The sequence below is a fragment of the Schistocerca americana genome, chromosome 11 (genome assembly GCF_021461395.2).
Source record: "Schistocerca americana isolate TAMUIC-IGC-003095 chromosome 11, iqSchAmer2.1, whole genome shotgun sequence".
In the NCBI taxonomy this organism is placed as follows: domain Eukaryota; kingdom Metazoa; phylum Arthropoda; class Insecta; order Orthoptera; family Acrididae; genus Schistocerca; species Schistocerca americana.
This window is the reverse complement of record NC_060129.1, coordinates 166,757,178-166,784,575: the sequence shown is the minus strand read 5'-3', so window position 1 is coordinate 166,784,575 and position 27,398 is coordinate 166,757,178.

The window sequence follows — 27,398 nt, the reverse complement described above, 5'->3', positions numbered from 1 at the left end:
GCCACAGTACACAAAAAAGTAAGACAAATTACCATATTTTAGTACACTCACTTTTACTTCTAATTAAGTATAAGGAAAAAATGTTTCACACTTATAGAAAATAATGCTCATTACTTTGTAAATAAATACTGGCATTAAATTGACTGTAGTACAAAAGGTGGGGACTAGTAAAAATTTTAAAATCAAGTATACATTACACTGCAAAATGTTACTCTAGTTTGTAACTCTGTCTGAAACTGGTTAAACTTGAAAGCTTTGGGTTTCTTTCCCATTTGCAAAATCACTTAAATGCCAAGTCCTGGTTTGAAATTCACTTCACTTGTGGACTCCTATCACCTTAATCTCCAAAATAAGGACATTACCTCTAGCTAAAACTCAAGATTTGCAGTAGTGTAGATTTACTAATCATTACATTATGAAAAAAAATAGTCACCATCACGTAACTTAATTACTACTCAATTCAAAATTAAGGGAACAGAAGTTGTACCAAATCCTTGCCCTACTTCTCCACTCAACTATGAGAACTACTCTCATTCAACCAGAAAAATAAATCCTCACAAATTGTTACCAAATAGTTGGCCCGTCAGGATATTCACATCACTCTAGCACCACAGTAATCAGCTAACCAGCAAAATTACTTTTCTTCATTCCAGTATTACCTCTTTAAGCTCATAATTCCTCAGAACACAAATATAAGTTTTCAGATAACATACAGACCCAATAATGCAGCGTTATATGAACTGAACCTCACTGAAATACTGCTCTTTCTGCTAAGCTCTCATTGCCAGCTGCAGCATCATGAATTTCACAATATACGCAGTTCCCTATGTTGCCTAGTTCAAAATTAGATTGTCAATATAGTTACACACATTCGTTTTTATACAGTTATCTTTTTCATTAATCAATAATGTCTGTCAGCTCCATTATTTTACTGTGGAAATCTTATCTACTAACCATCCAACAGAAAGTGTGCGATAGACTGAGAGTACTAATTGGCCAAACATGGAGATTGCAGCCCTCCACTGTCCTTCACGCATACAAAACCCTAATCCAACCTATCCTTTACCAAGCAAATGTTACACAGATACTTGCTGCCCGAGTTCTGTAAGTTCCTTCATATCCTCGAACTCCGTGCCCTCAACCTTGCTTCTTTCTACCTTCTCTGACACGGATCCCTTACCAACTCATCAAATTCCCACCTCTTCTCACTCACACAGATCAACCCTGAACAAACTACACCATCTGCAAACTTTACTCAAATAATCCTATAGTTTCTCATACACTTTCCAACCATAGTGTGCTGCTGCACCTCTACCAACACATCCCACCAACCCTACCCTACACACCCTCCACATACTTCCCCAGAGTAACTTCAACTGTTTTACCCTCCCAAATTATGAACTGTGTCCAGATAGTTACCCCTCCTACCAACTTTAAACCCACCCTACCCATTCCACATCATCAAGGCTTCCTCTCCTCCCTTTCTCATACTTCTCCTACCCCCTTCTTCCCCTTCCACACATCCTCACCAAGCCGGAGTGTGTGGAGGTGAAGAGAGGTAGGGATATGGCAACAGAGGTACGGCAATGCGCGGGGGGTGGAGGGGACAGAGGACACCAGGGGGTAGGGAGCATCGAGCCTGCGGACAGTGTAAAGGATGCAGAGTTGTTGGAGGAAAAGGAGGAGGTGTGGGAAGGGGATGAAGTCATACAGGAGTTGTGTGGGGACAGAAGGCAGATACGGAAGGCAATGCGGAGCGTGTGGTGTTCTAGAATTTGGAGAGCCTTACAAAAGTGGGAGGATAGGAGATCCAGGTAGCGCTGGGATGACAGGGGATAGCACGGATGAGGGATTTGTAGGTGTGGGGGATGGTGGAAGGGTGAAACCCCATTTCCGGCCAGACAGGAGTTTCAGAAGACAGAGGTGGGAATGGGCTTTCTGCTGGATGTTCGGGAGATGGGAGGGTCTAGGTGAGGTGGTGGTCAAGGTGAGGCCAAGCTATCTCAGGGTGAGGCTGAGCTGGATGAGATGACCATGAACGATTAGGTTGAAATTGTGGAGATGGAAGTAGCGAGTGGTGCGGCCTGGGTTTTGGAGGGATTGATACAATGGAAACACTGGTTGCACCAGGTGGTGAGCTGGTCAGTGTGGGTTTGGAGGGTGTGTTGTTACCATTGAAGGGTGGGATAGAGAGCCAGGAAGGTGGTGTCATCAGCATATTGGAGCAGGTGAACAGGTGGGGGTGGCTTGGGCATATCTGCGGTGTGCTAGAGATAGAGGAGAGGGGAGAGGACTGAGCCGTGGGGGATGCCAGCAGTGGGGTAAAAGATACGGGTGTTGGTATCATGGAGGGTGACATAGGCAGGATGGCATGAGAGGAAGGCAGTGACCAGACAAACAAAATTGATAGGCAGGGCATAGGTCTGGGGTGGATGTCATACCCAGCCGAAAGGAAATGTGATAAATAGTCCTATATATAGAAGACTCTACCACAAATACTGCTAGCTCTGAAGTATTCTCGTCATAAATAATTGGAAGAAATATGCATTTATAGCAGCAGACCAAAAACACTTGGAGCGAAGGTATTGTTTATTACTTGCAGCGTCTGCCTGCAGAACGAATTGCAAACAGAAATTGAATTTTTTAGCATGCAGCTCTGCAACACAGTGTTGCAAGATGTCACCGACATATGGTAGCAAGATACTATTCCTGAGGAAGTGTGGCGGGTCTCTCATTTGTTTTGCTTACAGCACGCAGCAGTCGGCAGCACCCCAATATTTCTAGCCACGCGAGTCTTATACTTTGCTTGTTTAAAACTCAGAGATGTGAAGTATTTTGGTAAGTTTCATGTTCGCTAAACCAAAGGAACTGCGCTTTTGACACTATATGCCTCAGCTCTCTGAAAGTGAGAAATGCCTTAAGTTACAGTCTGGCCGACAGAAATATGCCTCTCCTCAACAATCCTGCAGAGCATCTCACCCTCAGCCTCTTCTTCCCCACCCTTACCGTCACATGTGCCACCATCTACATCCGCCCTTGTACCCCCCCCCCCCCACCCCCCACACACACACGATTTCCTGGCCCACATTGACCGCACCTTTCCACATGTGTGATTGCTGCAGACCTCAATATCCACAGTCGCGTTCCTGACGAACTTCAGCGGTTCCATCGTTTTCTCACCACCCTACAGAGACACCTGGTTACCCTCCCCATCACACCCGACCAGAGTCCCACACCCCTGCTGACGTGATCCTAGTTTCTCCCAACCTCCTTGGGTACATCACTGCGGAAGTCCCTGACATAACTGGCAGCAACCACGCCCCGGTCCTCCTCACTATCTGTGACGATCGCCGTCCCCGTCCTGTTCCTCCCCTGACGTTCCATCTAAACTTGTCCACGATTACTCCCACACCAGCTGGGATGCCTACCGATACTCCGTACACACCCAGGTCAAACGCGATGACCCTACCCTCCAATCTCCCGATGACATCTCACGATCTGCTGTCCTCCACTGGACCTCGTCTGACGCTGTAACCACCTGTATCCCTACCAGAGCCATTCAAACTCACCGGCCAGCCCTGCCCTCACAGACCATCCTTCTCCTTTGTAAATCTCGTCGCCTCTACCGATCCTTCCTCCGCACACTCGTGACCGAGACACACTCACCCGCCACTGGCAATTATGACGTATCTGCAACGTGCTCACTGCGAAGAAACGCCGTGCCTGGCGACAGACCTGTGTACAACTCAATGCCGTGCTCTCAATAATCTCTTCCAAGTACTGTTCTGATTTCCACTGCCTTACTGGGAACCGCTCTACCCCGCACTACCTTCTCCTCCGTGATGACCGTCCCTTTCCTGACAACCTCAGTAAGGCCAACCACTTTGCCTCTCACGTATCCGAATGATTTTCGGTTCCTGTTGTTCCACAATTTGGTTTTCCCTCCTCCCCAACATCATCAAATGTCTGGATACCACCGCTCCTCCCCGTGCTCCTACCTTCCATTACTTGGGACACACACCACCATCAGAACTTAACACCCCATCACTACACTAGACATCAGCCTCACACTCCACACTAAATGCAACACCACCCCTGGCCGTGACCACATTACCTACTGCCATGTCAAACACTGCCCTCCCTCCATCCTTGCAGTCCTCGCCACACTCTACAACGTAATCCTTGCCACCAGCTTCTACCCCGACCTGTGGAAAACCTCCCGTATCCTTATGTTCTCCAAACCCAAAAAGCCTTTATCTGATGCCTTTTCCTATCACCCTAAATGTGTCACCTCCGTAGTCAGCAAGCTCTCAGAATCCATCCTTACCCAGCACAGCCGTCACCACCTCCACCAACATCACCTCCTTCCCAACACCCAGTTTGTCTTTCGACCTTCCACCTCTGCCGACGACCGAGTTCTACGTCTCACTCGTCACCTCTCCCTCCAGTTTAATTCGCGTCGCACTGTCATTTCTGTCTCTCCAGAGCTCGAAAATGCCTACGACCCTGTTTGGCCTCCCACTCTCCCATTTAAACTCCAGACCTACACCCTTCCTATCATCTGTATCCATCTGAATGCCTCCTTCCTCTCCTGCCGCCCTACCTACTTCAACTGTCCAAACATCTTCTCCAGAATCACCTTGACCTTTTTGCCACATAGTGTAGCCAGTGGCTCCTCTAAATCAATCCTTGCATGGCCTAGGCAATCATTGTAGGTCAAACCGCTCACTCCTTCCGGCTCCTTGATTTTCCCCTTACCATCTCTGCCCATCCTGTCCGTCTCTTAACCCCCCCACTCACCTACCTTGGACTCACCATTGACCATCATCTTACCTGGATCCCTCATCTCTGCCCTATCCAATCCAAAGCCCACAACAGCCTTAAACTCCTCTCTGGTTGGACGTGGGCATTGAACCCCTCTACCACCCTCCACACGTACAAATCCATAATCCGTCCCATTCTCTGTTATTCCAGTCCCGCCTGAATAACCCCCCCCCCCCCCCCCCCCAAAAAAAAAAAAAAACTCGAGCACCATGCACTTTGCCTCGCCTTCCGTATACGCCTCCCATCCTCCACGTGGATCCCCTATGACTTGATTCTTTTCCCCCATCTGCTGCTTTTACTTGACCATATCCAAGGCCTCTTTACCTCCCACTGACTTGATGTCCCCCATCCCCTGGTTGCTCCTCTCCTCTCCAACCTCTGCCCGCTGCTGCGCCTCCACCCTTGTGTTGCCCCTACCCTTCACCCCTACATCTTTTTTCCCCAAGTGGCTTCTGTAAACTCCCCCTCCTGGATGATGCTCTCTCTCCCTCCATTTATAACTCCTATCAACTCTGGCTGTCCCCTCCCCCCCTCCCACTGTCCTTTTCCTTGTCTCCTTCACCCCCTCCCCTTCCATCCTGTTCCCTTTTGCCCACCTACCCTCTCTTTGACTCCTTTCTCTCCCCTGAGTACTTTTGCTTTCCCCTTCACTGCTTTCCCCACTCCTTCTCGCATTCGCCATGCCCCCTTCCCCCCCTCTTTTACTGTGTCCTCTCCCTCCATTGGCTCCTCCCTTTTTGCTATTCCTCTCCTTCTGCCTTCTCTTTTGAAAGGGTCCACCCCCCCCCCCCCCCCCCACCAATCAGCCTTCGTGTCTGCTTTATAGTGCAGTGTTTAAGTGTTGTACATGCCGCTTTTTTTTTTATGTGCTGTGAACAGATAGATACCATACTGTCACTAGATGTGTTTTTTAACTCTTGCGAACAGAAACAAGACTGTCACCAGGTTTTTGAATTGTGCCTGTCTAATTACTATGTGGTTTAAACAGCCGGTTTATCGCCTGTTTTTATTGTTTATACTGTACTCTGTACTCATTATGTTTTTAAGACTCTTCTGCAGGCAGCAAAGCGGCATATTACGCTGCTGCCAGTCCCCCCCCCCCCCTTTGGGGGTAAATCAAAATCAAATAAAGAAAAAAATAAAAAAAACGTAAATACTGGGAACATACAACAGAAGCTGCATCAACGAAGAATTTTTAACTTGAACTAACATGTGATGAAATATCCGCATAGTGTTGTGTTGATGAGTCGTCGCATTTAGTCGCGAGAAGTTGTTGGAATGATACTACAGTAACGCATGTGACTGGACCAACACATGGTAAAGTATCTAGTCCCTGAAATATGCTTTTATTATCTGTTTATTTGCGTGTACTGTATTATTACAGGACACGTGGAATTGTAACAAGACATGAAAACTATAACAGACGTGCAAATGTAATGTAAATAATATTATCGATTTTTTTTTTTAATTTCTCGTTATTTTATAGCTGTTTTCATACTAAAAGTAAAATGTGTCAAGTGCAAATAGTAGTGCAACACGCATGTACAATGTTCATGAAACTTATCAAAATGGATCACATCTCCTATTTTAAACAAGCGAAGTATAAGACTTGTGCGGCTACAAATATTAGGTAACTGCCGATTGCTGTGTTAGTAAAGCAAATGAGAACCGCCACACTTTCTCAGCCAGCGTATCAGGGTGCCATCTGTCGGTGGTGTCTAGCAACACTGCTGTCGAGAGCTTCACTCTAAATCATTTGAATTCTTCATATTTGATTTCAGTTCACAATTAGAAGCTCTACAGGCAAGTGTTGGATAAGCAATTAACTCGTTTCATCTGTTTTTATTCTGCTCTTATAAACGCATTTATCTTCCAATTCTTTATGACGAGAATCATCATACTTAACAATATTTGTGGTAAAATGTTCTACATAGTCAACCATTCGGAGTTCTTGCTTCGTATGTCATTAAATAGTTGTAGATCAATTTTTGAGTGGTGCGGGCCTTGTTGCCCGCACTACCGTATTTAATATAAGTTTAGGTTACATTGATTGATTGATATTCAGTAAGTTATTTAATGATTGGTGTCGCAGTTCACGAATTCGCTAACAACTTTTATCCCTGTCCTATTTCGGCGATTTCTGCTATTAATCACGGTAGATGTTACACGGTCATTTGCCGCCAATGAGACTTGCCCACAGGAAAATTTCAACGAAACAATCATTATGAAGTATGTATTACTTACGTCCTTCATTTGGCTTTACTTTAAATTGTTAGTTTAATTTAAATTAATAGTGTTATGTGGAGAATCATACCAGCAATTACCATACTGGTCCATAGGAGTTCATGTTTAGAATGTGTTCTGAACACGTTTTTACGCCTTCACAAGTACCTGAACCACAATGTAAGTCAGTCGATGTAGCGATAATTCAAAATATCAGTGATAACAGAACTGGAAAAGTTGTCACGTCGGCTTTACACCATCTTCGACAGAAGTAAGGTTAGTTTCTGTGTTTGTGAATGAACTTACACATCATTTGTGCAAAGTGTGAAACCTCCCCACACTAAAGTGCTTTCATTACCAGAAATATTAGCAGTTGTATAATGTGAATTATATTGCTAGTGATTAGTAGAAGTTTAATAATCCTCGTGGATTTCCAGACACAGTTCCCATTTCGATTAGTGGATGCTCTATGTACCCAGCCACATCTAAAAGAGATAATCACGAAGATTCAAAATGACTCGTTAAGAATTCCCAGCGTAAAAGAGCCATAGTTGATAATAAACTGTGCAAAATGAGTATTGGTACAGTGCGTAACTGAAGACGTTATGTGATAAGAAAGGGATGCTAAATAAATGTGAACTATACTGTAATTGAATAACGAAAATTCCATTCTGATCTTTCATCCTATTCCCCAAAATTTTCTGCCATATATTTAATGATAAAGGCCTGCTAGATTCTCGTACTCATCACTGTATCCCTCCCACCTTTAATGTTGGTTGTGATGACAGACTGACCTGTAGCTAAGCCCAAGGTCTAGGTTAGGTCGGAAACTTGCGTGTTTTAAGATTGATGATGTGCACGTCAAAACAGTGGAATGTACTGATCTTACTGTTACAGGTTGAAATTGGAAATTGTACTAACGGAAAATTTTGAGATACAGACAAAAGTTTAGCTGAGTATTGTACTGTTGCAAAAAATATCCGCCTTTTGAATACAGCTGTTAAACATTTGGTAAAAGTTACATAGTAGACACCAGATTGAATATTTTTGTAGTTAATGGATGGTATATGTGTGTAATACGCATGAAAATACTCATAAGAGGCTTATCTATAATCTGATTTCGAAATGACCGTGCAATTTTAGCCTTTATGATGGAGTGTGTTTAAATATCTGTCTATAACCACAACCTTTTTATTTTTCTTTTATTCGGTTTCAAATCCCCCGGAATGGGTCGGGCTGGCAGTAGCTTTGTACGCTGCTCTACAACCTACAGAATTTGTAAAACATAATAAGAAGATAATAAGTAATAAAAGCAGGCGATTAAAACAGGTGACTTTTCAATTGTAAAATGGCAGAAAGTTGTGGAAGTTAAAATATAAAACAAAGGGTTGGTGCTGCTAATTAAATACACTGGAAGAAGACAGGTACACTAGTAGACAGACAATTGAGAAACACTGTGACAGTCTGGTTTCTGTTCGCAAGAGAGAGAAAAATCACACCCAGCAACAGTACGGTTTCTGTTCGCAACACTTCGCAAAAGACACACAACAGTTATCACCCGTTTAAAACACTGCACTAAAAATTAGGCACGAAGAAGACACTGCACAGTCTCGGGCAGATGGGGTTGGCATGGACAGAAGAGGGGGGGGGGGGGGGGATGAAGCATCTGATGGAGGGAGAGTAATCATAAGGGGTGGGGCGGCAATGTCTTTGCAGAACTAGCTAATCATATTAATTGTAAATATATTCTTAGACAACTTACATGCGAGTGTGTCAACATGTGTGTCCCACTTTAGATTGCTTTGAATTGTTAAATCAAGGAATTTTACACTACAGTCTTTTTTACCAATTCATTGCATATGTATTGTTTAATTTCATCATTAAAACTAATGTTGTTAAACTACGTGAGTCATGTTTTACTACCACTTACATTTGATGGCTTTCGTTAAAGTACTGTGCAATTTCATTTGTCACGTTGTTACAATGGGTCTCTAGTTCATTAAATGATTCCTTTTTCCACACAATGGATGTATAAGCTGCATACAGAACTATTTTGGAATTCTGAGTGCAATATCTTGTGTCATTTACTTAAATTAAAAACAGAAGAGGATCCCATACTGAGCCCCGGGCACTTCATTTTTATATTAGTTATTTTGGATTTTTGAACATCTCTTTCAACTTTAAGCAGTACAAACTGTTTTTGGTTACTCATGCAAGTTTTTACTATGTAATGAGAAGTGCCTCTGATTCCAATATTCCACGCTTTTCTAACAGGATTGTGGCGCTCACACAGTTGAAAGCTTTCTCAACGTAGAGGTATATACCTGCAACATGTTGCTTGTTCTCGGTGTCACTTGTTATGTCTTCAATTAATTGAGCAGCTGCTGTGGTGGTTGATTTACATATTAAGGGACAATTTTGATTTTCAAACAATAGGTAGTGCATCCAGAGAGAGCTTATAATTCTGCTGTATATGACTTTTTCAACTATTTGGAAAAGACTGGAAGTATTGAGGTGGGTCTGTAGTTTTAAATTTTGAGTTTGTCCCCTTTTTTAAAGATTGGTGTTACTTGAGCTATTTTTAGTCTGTCTGGGAAGGTGCCTGATTCTATTACATTATTTACTGCTACAGACACAGTTTGTCTCCATGCTTTTAATACATTAATACTTAGGCCATCATGCCTGTGAAATGGGAAGACTTTAGAGAGCTAATGATGTTGATTATTTCTTTGCAGTTTGTGGGGGCTGGATGTATGTTATGCTCAGATGGATTTCCTTTAAAATTATACTGCAGGTTGTTATTTTTGTCATTGATAGCTTCCCCCACTGAAGAAATATATTCATTGAATATGCCAGCAATTTCAAGTTCATCTTTTACTACCATCCCATTGTGGTCAATATTAAATTCTATACGGCATTTGCCCTGCCTGCTATAAAATAGTTTGTCACTCCCAAGACACCAGTGGTAACACTGTGTGAAGCCTGGAGCTTGTTTGCAACATAGCTGCTCCTGATCTGTATCAATAAAGGTTTATAATATTCATGATAAGTTTTGAAAACGTCGTTTAGCTTGAGATGCAGTCTATTATTCAACATCGCACTATGGAATAATTTTAAATTTTCCCTTGCTTCAATGACATCATTATTTTTCCAGATACTTCTGTTTATAGTTTTAGTTCGTTCAACTTTTGTGGCTGCAAGGGGGCATGTAGCATCAAAACAATAGTAGAAGTCAGAAGCAAAGCTATCATAGGGAAACCTATTGTTCTAAAAATCATGATATGTGTGCTAACGTGCAGGTCAGTCTGTTGATGTTTTCATTATACATAATTCTTTTTCTTACATACAGTTTCTTTTAGTGGCAAAGGGCATCTCATTTGCCCCCAGTTGAAGCTGTGCTGCATTTTGATCATAGATTGCTAGTTTTAGAACAGCTGTTCTGTAGGTAAGATGGGTCACATTTATTATTATATTATCCAGACATGTTTTGCTGTTGCTAATCTCACTAGTTGTCTCATGGATAACTCCCGTCAGACTGAATCTATCGTATAGAAGGTGTAGCTTTTTGGTGTTGGCATCAATCTGTATTTGTATCCCCTTCTATTATAGCATTTACATGGCTGTGTGATACAAAAAATGTACAGTCTGTGTATATCAGCAAGTCAGAGAGATTTTTGAAAACTGTATCCATACATGCCCCAGGTGGCCTGTACACACCGACAATTGCTGTATTTTCTCTGCCACCCCATTTTAGATTTATTGCAGCAAATTCTGTGATTCCTTTTGCACAGAATGTACAGGGTGACACAGAAAAATCGGAACATTTCCACATTCCAATAAAACAAGAAGCGATGAAGGAAAGAAATTGCATTCATAGTAATTGAAATCTTACAACTTTGCCATTTACAAAAAATAGATGGCATTTCTCATTTTTTAGAAATTATATCCTTTAGATTGCGTCATTATGTACGAATACATTCGTGAAATCTGCTGTTGGGATTACTCATTGACCGCTGCAATATCACAGCCGAGATACTGTGAACTGCATACCGAATACTCTGTTTTAACTCATCCTGGGTTCTTGGTCGAGTCATGTAGACTTTGCTCTCGAGGTAACCTCACAAGAAAAAATCACAAACAGCTAAATTTGGCCATCTAGGTGGCCAGGGAATGTTACCGAATCGTGAGATAGATCACACGGTTGCCAAACAATTCTCGCCCATATATGCCATTGATTGCCGTGCAATGTGTGATGTCACTCCATCCTGTTGAAACCAGGAAAGTAGTTCAGTGCAGGCGTAACGAAAGTTCATGACATTCCACGTAACTTTAATGGAATCAGTGGCCAGATAAACCACCAAAACATGCCTTATTTGCCTCTTGACATTCCCTGTTGGCTTCCTCTGGAGGAACGTCGTCATCCATGGAGTCACTACTAACGTCGATATTAAAGCCATTTCAGATAATTCTAGACGAGTAAGATTTTCACTAAACTTTTTACTTACCTTCTTTTCTCACACAGTTTGCTTGAGTTCTTCTTGTCTAGGGTTCTGATTCTTGAAGCAGAAATTTTCACATTTTAGGTTCTCATGGTTCCAATTGATGTAAATAATTTTGAAAAATGCCTGCACAGAATTTTCTTTCTTTTTGGAATTTATTGGCGTCACATTTTACTATATCACACTGTCTTTTGAATTTTCAGGTTAACAAAGCCGAATTACATTGTTCCTCCAAAATACAGAAACCCGTCTGATCACATGAGAGGCATGCCCACTACTATCTTCTCACCCTGTGGTAATAACAATATTCCAAATGGTTTATAAATTTTTTTGACAAATGAATTTCTACTAATTTATAAATGAATCCTGAAATAAACATAATAAACAGTTCTAAATTGAGTAATTAACAATAGAAATTTTAACTGTGAAAAATATTTCATACGAGGGCATTTCAAAAAGTAAAGATACAATGGCTCGCAGTCCTTGAATAGAACATTTATTTAGAAAACGTCAGTTACATCTTTTTAACTGGATTATTTGTTATTTTTAGACATAATCTCCCCCGTTATCCAAACATTAGTTAAGTCAAGCTTTTGTATCCCACAGTCGTAGAAGGTTGCCGCCTGTTATCAGAACCACATTTCAACTTCATCTTTGATTTTCCAGCAAGATGTGACTTCAGGTCCAATACGTCCCATTTGAATTGTTTGAGTAGTGTTTTGGTTAGGAGCGCTGTGTGAGGCCGAGCATTGCCATGGAGCAAGCGGACTCCACTTGTCAGCATTCCCCTGCGTTGCCCTTCGAAGACATTTCAAAGTCTGGCAATATGCAGCAGCATTAATTGTCGTTCCAGGAGGCATAAATTCCAACAGAAAAATGCCTTGTCTGTCCCAAAAAACAGAAGCCATGATTTTCTTCACTGATATCGACGTTTTGCATTACTTAGCTTTTGGTGAATTCGAATGGCGCCATTGCATCAATTGTTGCTTGGATTTAGGTGTATGGTGATAAATCCACGTCTCGTCATCTGTCACAATGTTATCGAGGAACTCATCACCTGCTTCAGCATAGCGTGTGAGGAAGTAGAGTGCAAAGCCTATCCTTTTCTTTTTGTGTTCTTCTGCTAACAGTTTTGGAACCCAGTGTGCACACAATTTCCTGTACCCTAACTTGACAGTAACAACATTATAAACAGTTGTCATTGACACGTCCGGTACGATCTGAAGCAATTCTTTCAATGTGAGAAGTCTATTCGCAGGAATTGCTTCCTCCGTTCTCCGAAGAAGGGCATCAGAGATCACAGATGGCCGACCTGTTCTTTGTTCATCACGAACATCGGTCCTACCTTCAGAGAAATGGTGACACCATTTCATTACATTTTGTAGATTCGTAATGTTCCCATAAACAGAAACAATTTCTTTGTGAATATCCGCTGGTCGCTGACCTTTTGCACGAAGAAAACGTTTGACGGAGCGCACGTCGCATTTGGCGGGATTCTGAATCGGCGCAGCCATTTTAAACGTGACCTACTCCAACCAGAAGCAACGTTCATCAGTACCCCTCCTCAGTGCAGCACTCCGTGCAGAATGGGCAGCCATTCCCCTGGAAACCTTTCAGCACCTGATTGAACATATGTGGTATGTGTTTTATTCATCTCATTACGTACAATTTTCAAATCATTTGATTTGATGTACAGGAGACATGTCAAGGTTTTTTTTAAGAGAAATACAAAAGTTTACATTATATTTTACATTTCTAAGTTACAGCTACACATGTACATAAAATAATACATGTAATACAATCCCTGTGTTCAGATTGTGAAGCTGTCCTCAATGAATTCATCGACAGAATAATAACACTTTTCCACCAGAAGAGTAAAGAGCAATATTTTCAGTGAACCAATCTCCATTTTAAATATATGCCTGTAAGAATGGAAGCTGTCATCATGGCTAAAGGTGGGCCATCGCCATATTGGATTCCAGCATTACCGATAGAGGGCACCACGAACTTATAAGTCATTTTCAGCCAGGTGTCCTGGTACTTTTGATCATATGGTGTAAGTTCTATTGTAATCCTCCAGATGATATCTGTAGATGGCATTAGTTTGAAGACAGCAAATGTCTTTGCAAAGGGAAGAGTGTGGGACAACGAAGAGTGACTGCGGAACAATGTGAATCAGTGAGAGAGTCTTCCATACAGAGATGTTTAACAAACTCAAGTGGCAGACTCTGGAAGAGAGGCGCTCTGCATCGTGGTGTAGCTTGCTGCCCAGGTTTCGAGAGGGTGTGTTTCTGGATGAGGTATCGAATATATTGCTTCCCCCTACTTATACCTCCCGAGGAGATCACGAATGTAAAATTAGAGAGATTAGAGCGCGCACAGAGGCTTTCCTGCAGTCATTCTTCCCGCGAACCATACGCGACTGGAACAGGAAAGGTAAGTAATGACAGTGGCACGTTAAGTGCCCTCCGCCACACACCGTTGGGTGGCTTGGGAAGTATAAATGTAGATGTAGATGTAGCCCCAAAACGTCAGTGTGGAAGGCTGGTGTTGAATTAACAGTTCCAGTGAAGTCTGTGTGGAAACTTCTAACGAGACACTTACAACTATAGCCTTATCATTTGCAGTTGTTACAAGCTCTATACTCCTCAGACTGGGGTTTATATGCTAACATTGCAAACAAAATGCTGTTCCATGATGGTGAGAATTTTCCGGATTGTGACTTCTTCAGTGATGAATTGACATTTCACCTAAGTGGAAATGTGAACACACAGAAGATGTGCATCTGGGGATCAGTTATATGTGCACGAGATTGTGCAGCCATAAGAAGGCTCCCCTAAATTGAATGTGACTCTTGCCACGACAGTAACTCTTGCGAGAACAGTAACGGTGACAAGGACATTTACAGATATCATTTCATATATGACTTATTCAGTTGAAAAATTGAACATGTTACTTTGAAATAAAAACAGTAGAAGTCATATTTCTTTGTCATATTGTGACTTTAGCATTTAACATGCTTCTGTAACAATGGCTAAACTCGTCCAGTCCTGTGTTAAACAGTGAAGCTTATTTCATCTACATTCAGAATTATCCATTACAACAGTCTTTGCACCTTAATGTAACTTCCAATTACTGATAATTGAAAACTGTTCATTTTGAAATAATAACTAAATCGAGACCCTAAGCTGTCGACAGGCGTTGATATACAACAGTGGGGACAGGTGAAAATGTGTGCCGCAACCGGGACTCGAAACAGGGAACTTTTGCTGACATGGCAGATGCTCTATCCATCTGAGCCATCGAAGGCACAGAGGATAGTGCGACTGCAGGGATTTATCCCTCGCACATTCCCCGTGAGACCCACATTCCCAGCTTAACGTCCACACACTTCATTTGTAGTGCCCTTGCCCATTACACTCATTACTCGTGGCATACAATCTTACCGAGTGTGCATCCAGCACAGGAGGAGGAGGTCAATGGCCGGTTAGCCTTAACTATACGAAAATGGTATCTGTTCTTTCAGACATGTCCGAAAGGACACATGAAGATGGTAATCTTCATATACTGTTCATTTTCACTATGCACAAAAGTTACTGATTCAGAAACACAGCACAGTAAATATCAAAAGTAATCCCACACACCTTTACATGAATTAACTGAATTACTCACACTTATCTCCTATGAACTGAAGTAACACTTTCGACTCTTAATCATCGTTTCTAGCAAATTCTGCATACTATTTTCTCAGCAACACAACTGTGGTTGTCTGCTCTGTGCTGAAGTCCTACAAGGGCCTTACATCCACTCTGACTTAGTATATAAGCAGTAGTGCTGCAGCATTTTTGACATTATACAGCAAAACACCACCACTTCCAGGAAAAAAATAGGCTTTCAGCCTCAAAAATTCCAGAGCCAGCTGTAAGAAAAGAGTACAATATCACTACATCATAACATAAAAGCTAGCAGTGCCCTTAGAAGTTATACAGAACAAATAGTGTATTAAAAAGACATTATAAGATGAATGTCATCAAAAGTAAAGCAAGTGTATTGGCATGTAGTTGAATTAAATTAGGCGGTGCTGAGGGAATTTGATTAGAAACTGAGGCACTAAAAATAACAATTGTTCCATTGTTTGAGGCACTAAAAATATTAGACAAGTTCTATTATTTGTGCAGACCAAGGTGGAGGGGATATAAAATGCTCACTGGATTTAGCAATGCAAGAATTTTTCAAAATGATGCATTTGTTAATATTTTACGTAAATTTAAATGTCAAGAAGTCTTTTCTGATTGTCTGGGTTGTTCCTTTTTACAGATGTGTAATGTGGATGATGGAACATAAGCATTTTAAATGTCGTGATACAAAAGAATACTGAAGATTTGGTGGGTATACCGAACAACTAATGAGGAGATACTGAAACGAACTAGGGAAAAGAAAGAAACTTTTGGCAAAACCTGACTAGAAGAAACAATTAGTTAATGGGACACACAGTAAGACATTCGGTTATTCGAGGAAGTGTCGGAAGTAAAAATTGTAGGGAGAGGGAGAGACTGAGGCTTTACTGCAGTAAGCAGGTTCAAATGGATGGAGGTTGCAGTAGTTTTGTGGTGATGAAGGGGCTTCCACGGAGCAGACAAGTGTGGAGAGCCGTGCCAGAACCTCATTCAGGCTGAAAACTACAATCATTTATTCTCCATTTGTTGATACTTGTGTTGTGGTTACTTCTTAGAACACATGGTTTACATAATATTGTTAAGGGTTTTGCTAGCATAAGCAAGAATACTCAGTCATGGATTTCATATTTATTTAAAAGCTAAAACATCTTTGTGGTATTAGCACAGCTCCACACAGGCTGGTATTACAATATCTTTGTCAAATATCTTTGTAAACGAAATTTGATGGTGTAATAGGAAACTTTGTCAAATGTTGTCAAATATTTGATCAAATCTAGGGCCTCACTATAGATTTGATCAAAGAAGTCGCTTGTCTTCTGTTCACTGCAATGTGATATGTTACCACGTGGAGCGCCTAGCATCGGTGCAGCGTTCTGTCATCTGTAGTGCGTTTGTAAACATGACGGGAAAATACAATTGGTGTGTGGCATCTACCACAGAATTAAGAGAGATGTATGAAGCTGAGGGAATTAGATTAGGAATGAGACACTTAAAGTAATTTTGCTATTTGGGGAGCAAAATAACTGATGATGGTTGAAGTAGGGAGGGTATAAAATGTAGACTGGCAATGGCAAGGAAAGCGTTTCTGAAGAAGAGAAATTCGTTAACATCGAGTATAGATTTAAGTGTCAGGAAGTCGTTTCTGAACGTATTTGTATGGAGTGTAGCCATGTATGGAATGAAACATGGACGATAAATAGTTTGGACAAGAAGAGAATAGAAGCTTTCGAAATGTGGTGCTACAGATGAATGCTGAAGATTAAATGGGTAGATCACATAACTAATGAGGAAATATTGAATAGGATTGGGGAGAAGAGAATTTTGTGGCACAACTTGACCACAAGAAGGGACCAGTTGGTAGGACATGTTCTGAGGCATCAAGGGATCACCAATTTAGTACTGGAGGGCAGCGTGGAGGGTAAAAATCGTAGAGGGAGACCGAGAGATGAATACACTAAGCAGTTTCAAAAGGATGTAGGTTGCAGTAGGTACTGGGAGGTGAAGAAGCTTGCACAGGACAGAGTAGCATGGAGAGCTGCATCAAACCAGTCTCAGGACTGAAGACCACAACAACAACATGAAGCTGATAAGGTGATTTACAATGTGAGGCACCCTGAATATAAAAATAGATTACGAAGATTGGAGATCTACAAAAATATTGCGGAGGTTATTAGCCGTGACATACGGCCTGGGTGTACAGCTGACTACAATAAAAAGAAAATTAATGGCCTCAGCACAAGTTACTCCTACGAGAAATCAAAAGTACGTCTCGACGTATTTCTTTCTTTTTATTTATGCAAGTAAAGTTCACATGTTATACAAATGATTAGCGTTAATTTGTTCACTGCAGCACCTTGAAGCATACTCAGAGAAGCATCGTCTGCCAGTACAACCATTGGAGTTGTAATGTGTGTGTTTGCAAGCTTCCTGCCTTCAGGAATGTTTTGAATAGATCGGTCAATGAGAGACTCCCGTAGTTTGCTTTTTGAAAACACTCTGGCATCACCAACGTGCCCATTAGTTCCTACATCAACATAGAAAAATTTGTAGGAAGCATCTACCATGGCAAATAAAACGATACTGTTGAAGGATTTGTAATTGAAAAAGTGAGATCCAGTAGCTTGTGGGCATTTAGTACGAATATGCTTTCCATCCATTGCTCCTATAGTATTATAACAGTTCCAATTTGTCTCAAAATCCTCTGCCATTTGCCCCCACCTTTCTCTGCTTGTGGGTACCTGTAAATAAGATTTATGTATGTGCAAGCAAGTATGTAGCTAATGGCTTTCATGTCTTATTTTATAGCACGAGATGCGAGAGCCTTCTGTTGCATGCCGTGAGCCACAGCCACAGCCCCAGCATCAAGAGCGGCCTCCCACAAAAAGAAGGAATGGCACAACAGACGTCATTGTGGAGGCTACCAGGACATGAAGGCTGTGGCTGATATGGCCGGAACTCTGCCCCAGCCTGTCCGAGGAGACCAATACAGTGCCCTTGCCACCCACATCGCAGCTGAACTGTGTGAGATGGATAATGTGGGTAGTAAGATATTTACAACTGCCGGAAGTCACGGTTTGCAGTGGTATTTGATGGACAGGTGGGATTTGCTGCATTTGACAACACAAGAAGCACGACCATCCACCTCTGGGTATATCCAGGCTGCCTTGCAGCAGGCTGGTATAGAAGAGAATACCGTATAATTTTTTTGTAGCTCTCCAATCTTCTTAATTTATTTTTGTACTCAGGATGCCTCATGTTGTAAAACACCTAATCGGCCTCATAAATCTCTATTAATTTTGTAGTTTCGGACACCAATTGGTACATGCTGTGTTAATAAAATAAAATGAAATAAAAATTGATCTTAATGAACATAAAGTGTATTGAACATTTATTTGCCTTCAGAGCTTGGCCCTTTAGTGCTTTATATGTTGCTTCACACGTTTCAGTTATTATTTTACTTAATGTGCACTGTGGAATTCGAGTGCTGTACTGTAAGCTAGAGTAACTGTCTCCTGTAGCAAGGAATCGGAGTGTTACAGTGAGCCTGTCTTCTGAAGATGTAGCAGTTCTTAAGTGAGTATTGCACTTTCAGATATGAGGAATCACTTCACTGAGCACATACTGAAATGTATGCTCAACCATTCTTAAGTAATTGATGTACGACTTGACATCCTCCACTATAAGCTCAAATAACAAGTTTTGTCGAATGCTTCTATCGTCTCGCCGTGAAACACACGGCTTCACCCAGGTACGTTTCCTTTTTTTCACCCACATCTGTATCACGTGTGCACACAGTGCAATTGTGGTACGTGCAACTGTTGCGGTTAATAACAAGTTGTTGTTGTTGTCAGCCATCTTGAACTTTGACAAAAAATGTGACGACAGCGTAGTAACTTTTTTTTTAGTGCCGTGTCAAAGATCAGATCTTTGACAAAGTAATTTGATATTGTAATACCGGCCTATCCCTTTAATACTATAAAGGTTACAAGAAGACAAAATAAGAAACTAAAAAAATGGTTCAAATGGCTCTGAGCACTATGGGACTCAACTGCTGAAGTCATTAGTCTCCTCGAACTTAGAACTAGTTAAACCTAACTAACCAAAGGACATCACAAACATCCATGCCCGAGGCAGGATTCGAACCTGCGACCGTAGCGGTCTTGCGGTTCCAGACTGCAGCGCCTTTAACCGCACGGCCATTTCGGCCGGCTAAGAAGCTAAAAGCTGCAAAAAATGTGGGGAACCAGATTACTGTCTTCAAACAAGTCAGGAGTATGTGAAAGATAATTAACCCTTGCACTGCGCACTTGAATTGAATTACCTTGCACCTCACACTGGGGTCCACAGGACCCCAGTAAAATGTTATCATATACCATGCATTTGAAGCTCATTAATATATATATTGGACTGTCTTATGTATATGGGACGTTGTAAATACTATTTAGTTACCTTTAGTGTTTTTTTATTATTACAACAACGAGTAACACATGATGTATATAAAATGAGTGTAGTATTGTTAATAAATAACATTTTGTATTTCTTTATGTTTAACTTTCTCATATCTGAATGTGTATAATGCAACACAATGTCTTACTTGACTTTATTTAGTTAATTTCCCTTTTACAATCTTAGCAACATTTTTGTTTTTCTGTTCCTTTTCTTTGAAAGTAGTGAACATCTCAGTTTGCTGGTTAGAGGTTCTGGTCCGTCTGGTGCCACAGTATCTATTTTCAGTATTTCTTCTAGAGTTCTCTTCACATTCCTTCATTGTGTAGGTATAATCCAATGTAGCCCTTAGGTGAGGTGCAATTAAGTTCCATGCCAGTTCATGCAGAATATTTCCTTCGTGGCTTCTTTACGTCAGTGCTGGAAAGGGTAAAGAGAATCATGGCGTTTCTCCCACTTTGACTGAGAATGCCACAGAAAACCCACATAGGCCATCTTCTTGTTGCATGTGCAGTGGTGTAAGTTTTGCATAGCTGATCAAAAGTGTCAGTAACACCTTTTGTTTTATTGTATGAAATTATCATTTCAGGTTTTCCTGTTGTTTTGTTGATGTTGTTTGAGTAGAGCATGGTATACAGCAAGAGAACAACTTTATTCCTCTTTGGGACATATGACAGTAGCGACTTATTCACATCAAAAGCAAATTGTGGTTTTCTTACATTTTAAGAACTTAAAAATGATTGTGGTATTACGGGTTTATTTTTTCTTACAGTTCCCAACATCGTCAAACGAAAGTTTTCAGTCATTGTCTGATAAAGAGGAACTGACAAAAACCAGTTGTCAACAGTTAGGTTCCTATTAATACTATGAATGAATGGGTTTTGATAACTTTCTCACATAATAAGATGGGACAGCTTCATTTTTTCTGTTACTTCTTTGCCAATGCTTGGAATAGCGTTTAGCATGTACTAAGACTTGCAATCATTGAACATCAAAATCTTAATTCCATATTTGCCGATTTCGAAGACATGTATATTCTGAATGGGCATCTGCCATGGAAGCCCATTAGCTGCTTGTCTGTTGTGCAGTAATCGAAAGGGGTCTATAGGGACTTGCAGTTGTCAATAAATTTAGTCCAGATGTACCAAATGGGTGAAAATATTTCTTCTTGTTTTCTTTGCATGCTGGTTGCTTTGTCATCAAATCTTAGGCAACTAGTCGAAGACTGAAATCCCCTTGGTGATGTTGTATCGTGAAACGGCATTGCCAAATTTAGCAGACCAGAGTTCTTCTACACTGGTGTGAGCTGCCTTGTTTACGCCACAGAGATACGAGAGTCCAATGGCAGCTCTTAGCTCTACAGAATTTTTGTAGTGTTATGATAACTTTCCGCATTTCCAGTTGAAGAACATTTGCAAGTAATTTTGGTGTTTGTGTAAGTAACAATCTTGTCTAGCATTTCATCTGTCACTAATAACTGCCATGCTTCAATTGGACTAGAAATAGATCTTGTTTGATCCTTTGGTCTTGGGAGGTGAGTAACTAAATTTCTGGATTTAATTCTTCCTGTTTTAGATGGTACAGTTGAAGACCACTTACAGCCATTCTTACCTAGAAGGATGGAACGATGTTTGCGTTGGAAGAACTAGCATGGGTATCATCGCCCCCTTCTCCAGCCTCTTCCGTACCTAATAGTTCCTGTATTTTGACAAAATCAGGATCTTTATCAGAATCTATGCCTCCAAATGAATCGTCTTCGTGGTCCAACTCGTCCATAAATGTATTATGTAGATCGTCGTCTGTAACGAGTCCATTTACTCATTGTAACTGAAAAAAAAATAGGGCAACATTGAAAGGAAACAGTTATAAGTTACATTCAATATATATTTCAATATTGTATACTTACCAATTTATTATTTTCAATATGCATGAATGAGCTACACGGAATGCACTCTGGGGTAATGTAAACACTATGGACATTCAAAAATCTTTATAGCTTTACACTGTAATGTAGACCCTACGGACATTCAACAATCTTTACAGCTTTACACTGCCACAACAACAATGCAAATGTTTGAGTTAACATCGCATATGTGTAGGCAGTGTTACCAACTTAATATACACTATTTTCAATAAACTGTTGCTAACATACTCTTTGTAATACACAATAAAAAATACGCTGGGGTCTGTAGGATCTTAGCTAAAAGTAATTAACAGAGTATCAGAAGGTCTCATAGCTGTTAGTAGCATTGTCAATACATGTTTTACGAACATATGACAGATGTACACAAAATGACAAAATTGATCCCCTGCAGGAATTAAAGCACTCCTCAATGAACTCGTGTGATTTCTATCCTACGACAGATCAAGAGATTTAAAGCATTGCCACATAGTTTATTCATCTCTGATAAAAGGCAGTTTTCTGGATAGAATGATATTAGCCATAGACTTGCCACTATACAAAAATAGAGATCCAATGTGCTGTGTCAACCGCAGACCATTTTCTCAAAAGTTCCTGAGAAAATAAAGTACTTCAGATTTATGCCATATTTTGAAGAAGAAAAGAATGGCATCATAAATAGCAGATGATTTGAACGGCAGAAAGGAAAATCAATAGTTTCTGTGTATTTGAATGTGTAAATCATTCACAGGGATTAAATCATTGGCAAAATCCTCATGATATATTTTATGACTACTGTGTGACTTGCGGAAAGCTTTTGATCTATTTGATCACAATGTTTCAGTAAGGAGACTTCATTAATTTGGGATTAGAGGAACAGCTCTTAGTACTGTTAAGTGATACCTGCAAAATAGAAAACAGTAGAAACACAATTAGAACAATAACAATAATTACTTGGATTTTAACAAATGAGTCATTCCGTACCACAAGGCAGCGTGTTAGGATCCCTAATGTTTCTGAGATAAATATGCAGAGATAAACATACTTAGCTCTTAATACTGAAAGTGACATTATTGTATTTGCAGGTGGTACCACCAGCATAACCAGTGCCGCATTTTAGTTGATGCCATAACAAAAAGCAAAATGATATTTGATTCTGTAACGCAGTGACTTGGAATCAATAGACTAATTCTCAGTAAAGAGAAAACTAAAACAATGTTTGAGGACAACAGAAGAAGACTACCGGAGTCATCTCAGTAACAAGTATGCTTCAAAAAACAAAATTCTTAGGCCTCACCATGGATAACAGTTTACTGTGGAAAGACTTAATCGGTATCATAACAAGCAAACTGAGTTCAGCTATATTTGTTCTTGAGAACAATAAACAGCTAGTAACTGATGATGCTATGTGAATGCTGTTGATGTTATCGTGACCTATGGAATTGAAATATGAGGTCAGTCAAGTGATGCAAAAGAAATATTCAAACTGAAAAATGTAACCATTAGAATGACCACCAATGCAAGAAGATCAAACAGCTGTAGGCAACAGTTGAAAAAATTAAAATTTCAACTTTCTGCAATATTTATGTACTCAAAATACTATTGTTTGCATAGGAACATAGAAACAAGTTCAATAAAAATGAAGTTATACATAACCATCCTAGCAGAAACTGCATAAATTTAAGGTTTCTTTCACATAACATGGCTTAGCTTCAGAAGAAGCCAATAAAACTGTACAGTTCATTTCATGTTCCAAATACCAGCTTGTGAGCGAAGTGTAAACAAAAATAAAACCATTCCTTGTAAGGATACCTTTCTATTTTGTCAATGAATACATACCATACGCAAAAAGAAATTGGAAATAAGCACACAGCGTAGTATGAAACATAACAGCTATGCCGTTACTGGTTCATTAAGGTTTGTTACCAGCAGTTTCAGTCACATTAATTAATAGAACAGCTAATAGCAAGTCAACAACAATCCTAAGGATTGCCAAATATGGGCAATATCAGTAATGATACACTTTGGAAAATGTGATCATGATGTAAAGCTACAGAATATATTCCTTATACCTTAAGTGACTGTTTATTTCTCTATTGTATGGCATACATTGGTATTCTTATACAATTTAATCACAAATTGGCATCCAGGCATTGAATATAATTGATAGCCTCCTCTGTTGCAGCAAGGAAGTCGATGAAGGTTCGCTCGTGAGCTCGAACTAGCCATTCTTCCACTATGTTCTGGGTTGTTATATTTACATGTCTATTTTCATTGTGAATGAGACTACTCTGCAACAAAATTAATATGTTATTTAATGTACAAAATTCATTGCAATTCTTTAATTTTCTGTTTTTCACTATTGTGTTATTGTTGCAAAGTGTACATAAGACCCTTGAGGAATCACTGTTGTACTCCCAGTTGTGCTTGAAGTATCTATGTGGCACCTGTGCTGATCAGTTTAGTAAATCAATTCTAAAAGGCACACATTGTGCCAACTTTGTACAGTTTACCTGGAAATAAGTAAGACAGAAACTCAAGACTGTGTGTGGCATGAATTAATGTGGGCATTACTACCTACTTGTCAGTATTTGTAACACCAGAGCCTTTGTTTATTCTTGTTTTCTACAGCGGATCAACTCTTTGCAGCAGATAACATGGGTTAAGTACTTGATCTCAGCCAAAGAACTTTTTACAGGAAAACTTCCCAGATAAAACTAAAATGTGCATATTGAGATGGGCAGTAAATTCAAGATATGTTCTTATGTATTGTGAATTGAAATACAATGTGTGTAAATAGACTGCAGAGTAGGTAAAAAATATGTAATTATGTATGAAGCTATAGTGTATAAAGTCACTCCTGTGATAATTAGCTAGAATATGTGATTGTTATTGTGTATAACTGGCATATGAAATATGTACTTGGATCTGATCCACATATCAGCTAAATAAATAAACACAAATGGTTTATAGTTTCATTTTTCCTACATTGTATGGATGCCACAAATATTAACCATCACATCTGGAATTCTTATGTCTGTCTCCAGATTATCCCTGAAATACAATCAGTTTCTCTGTAACAGTGGAGTGATGTAGCCTACATATGTTAAGTAGAGGCTTGAAAAAGTAAGGGTGCTTATGATCTCACCATTTAGCCCCATAATACACCAATCATATCTCATTCAAAGTAAGTTAGGACCAGCAAACTTACTTTGTGTCCAAATGGTACATTTCTCAGCATGGGTTATTTGTCAAAACTTCATCTACTTGTCTCCTCCAGAGCACCTGGAAGTATATAACAGGACTTGTGAAACACACTGTATAGAGCCTATTTACCTGATATATTGAGGCTTTTCTTTCTAAATACCCAATAATGCCAAAAATGACAACAGTTTTTTTTCCCTTCAGTAGGTGTGAATTTTTCACTGATAAATGCTCTCACACAGTCAATATTTATTATGCAATACTTGTATTGACCACCTGAGAGTGGTTTTGACACTTTGCACAATATTTGAGTATTGAAGGAGTTGGCAGAGCTTTAGTAATATTGACTCTTGCTCAGTATCTCAGTATACTTCGGAATATATTGTACCATGTAAAGGTGATACTGTGTTAAGCAGTTTCTGCCGGGTCTTGGTGATATGCAGACAACCAATACAACATTGCCATGTGAGTGAATACATCAGCAAAGACAGATGACAGCAATCATCCGCTCAAGTATATTCAGGACAGTAGGTTTATTAGATATTTAATGCTTATTCAGCAATTAACTGTTGAAACTAGATAAAAGTATGTAAATGCAGGGAAATAACACTGCAGCTGCTTGTGCATTCATTTCACAAACTTGTATTATACAGGTTGAACACTTCTAAAACTGATACACTGCAGGGACAGGTTCCTGACTGAAATGGAGGAAGAGAGGTCATATGAACATGTGTCTGGAAATGCATTATTGACATGATAAATTGTGCTGATGAATGAAAGTTCCTGTGTCCACATGCCATGTGTTCCTTGTGTGTTCCAGGCAGCACGATTGATGCAGAGAACTGTAAGCAGCAGAGTAGTTTGGTATTTATGTCGATAACAAGCTGAGGTGGTCCAGAGGCAGCACGACTGTACCAAACAAAGTGTCCTCACAGACACCAACCACATCACACAACATTTCAAGACCTTTTTGGGAATTTGTGTGATGATGGGCCCTCTCAGACAGATTAACATACAGGGAGGTAGTGGCATGTGTGTTCATCAGATTTGGATGACTGGGTTCTACGGGATACTGAGACAAACCCTAATACAAGCTCCAGGCAAGTGGCCCACCAACACCGTTTAAACCAAAGTACAATTATGTGTATCCTGCATGACAACCCCTATTATCCCTATCACCTGCAGTGAGTGAAAGGATTGTCAACAGTGGATTTCCCCCTGTGGGAAGGATTTGGTTGATGGTTGTTGCGTCAGATCACCGCAATTATGGGATTTCCTTCAGCAGTCTTCTTTACTGACGAAGCAACCTTTATCAAAAGTGGCATCATTAATTACTCTACATAGTCACCATGTGTGGGCTACAGAAAATTCTCGGTGAATTGTTGAAGTGGTTCAACAGCAATGATTGAGAATCATCATTTGAGAATTGATTCTTGGTGACCACATACTTGGACCAGTTTTTATTTCTCAATGCCTCAACAGAGGAATGTACCTGGACTTTCTCAAAAATGCTCTGGATGGACTGCTTGAGAATGTGCCTTTAACTGTACGACAGGTTCTGTAGTTTCTGCACGATGGAGTACCGCCATACTTCCGCATTACAGTTTGCTCACATCTGCACAGCATCCTCCCCAGACACTGAATGGGAATGGGACACGGAGGCCTCGTAGCATTTCCTACTTTATCACTGGACTTAAACCTCCTGGATTTTTACCCCTGGGGGTATCTGAAAACCATTGTGTATGCTGCACCAGTTCCTGTCGAACAGACCCTTTGACAGCACGTTCACGATGCTCGTGACACGATTCGGAGAGAGGCCGGAACGCGCGAAAGGGTGTGGCAGTACACAGTGCGACATGTGAATTCGTCCCCTGCACCCCGTGGAGGCCATTTTGAACATCTGTTGTGATGTGGATGTTGTGCAGCTCTGCACTGTGTTCCAGAAGGATTTCTTGTCATTACAGGCACACTGTCCATTTCAGGACACACGTTCGTAGAACCTTTTTTCCTCCAATTCCAGTCAGGAATCCACCCGTGCAGTTCGTCAGTTTTATTATTGTCCATCCTGTATACTGCCGAAATAAATAACAGCACGGCTTACGGTACTGATCCTCTGTGACAGCGGCAATCGAACTTAGCTGCTCGAGAGCCAGTGTAGGTACTGTGGAGCAATCATCAGGGCTGCATATGTACCAATCTTATTATTAACTGGTAACCTACAAAAATTAGTATGTCACGAGCTCCCAGTAGACTAGCTGCAGCAAGTTGGGGGCTGACGGCTTACTGTTGAAAGCCAGCACCATTTGGAAAACTTTGTGTGTACTGTTCTTTGAATTAATTTTCTTTCTTCTCACTGCATTGCATTGCATTGCAAAAGCCTTCATTTACTTTCATATTCATAGTTACAATTATGTACACATTTACAAATCCATGTTTCTTCCATTTGAAAATTATACCATAGCAACTCATTGGTATGAGCTGCACACATCCTTGAGCTTTGAGTACTGGCTGGCAATAAAACATTCTCCCTCTCTCATCTTCCCCTGAGGTAAGAGGCCACCTTTACTAAGCCCGTGCTCGAATTTACAAACATTAATTAAAATTAAGCACATCTTAAAATAACAC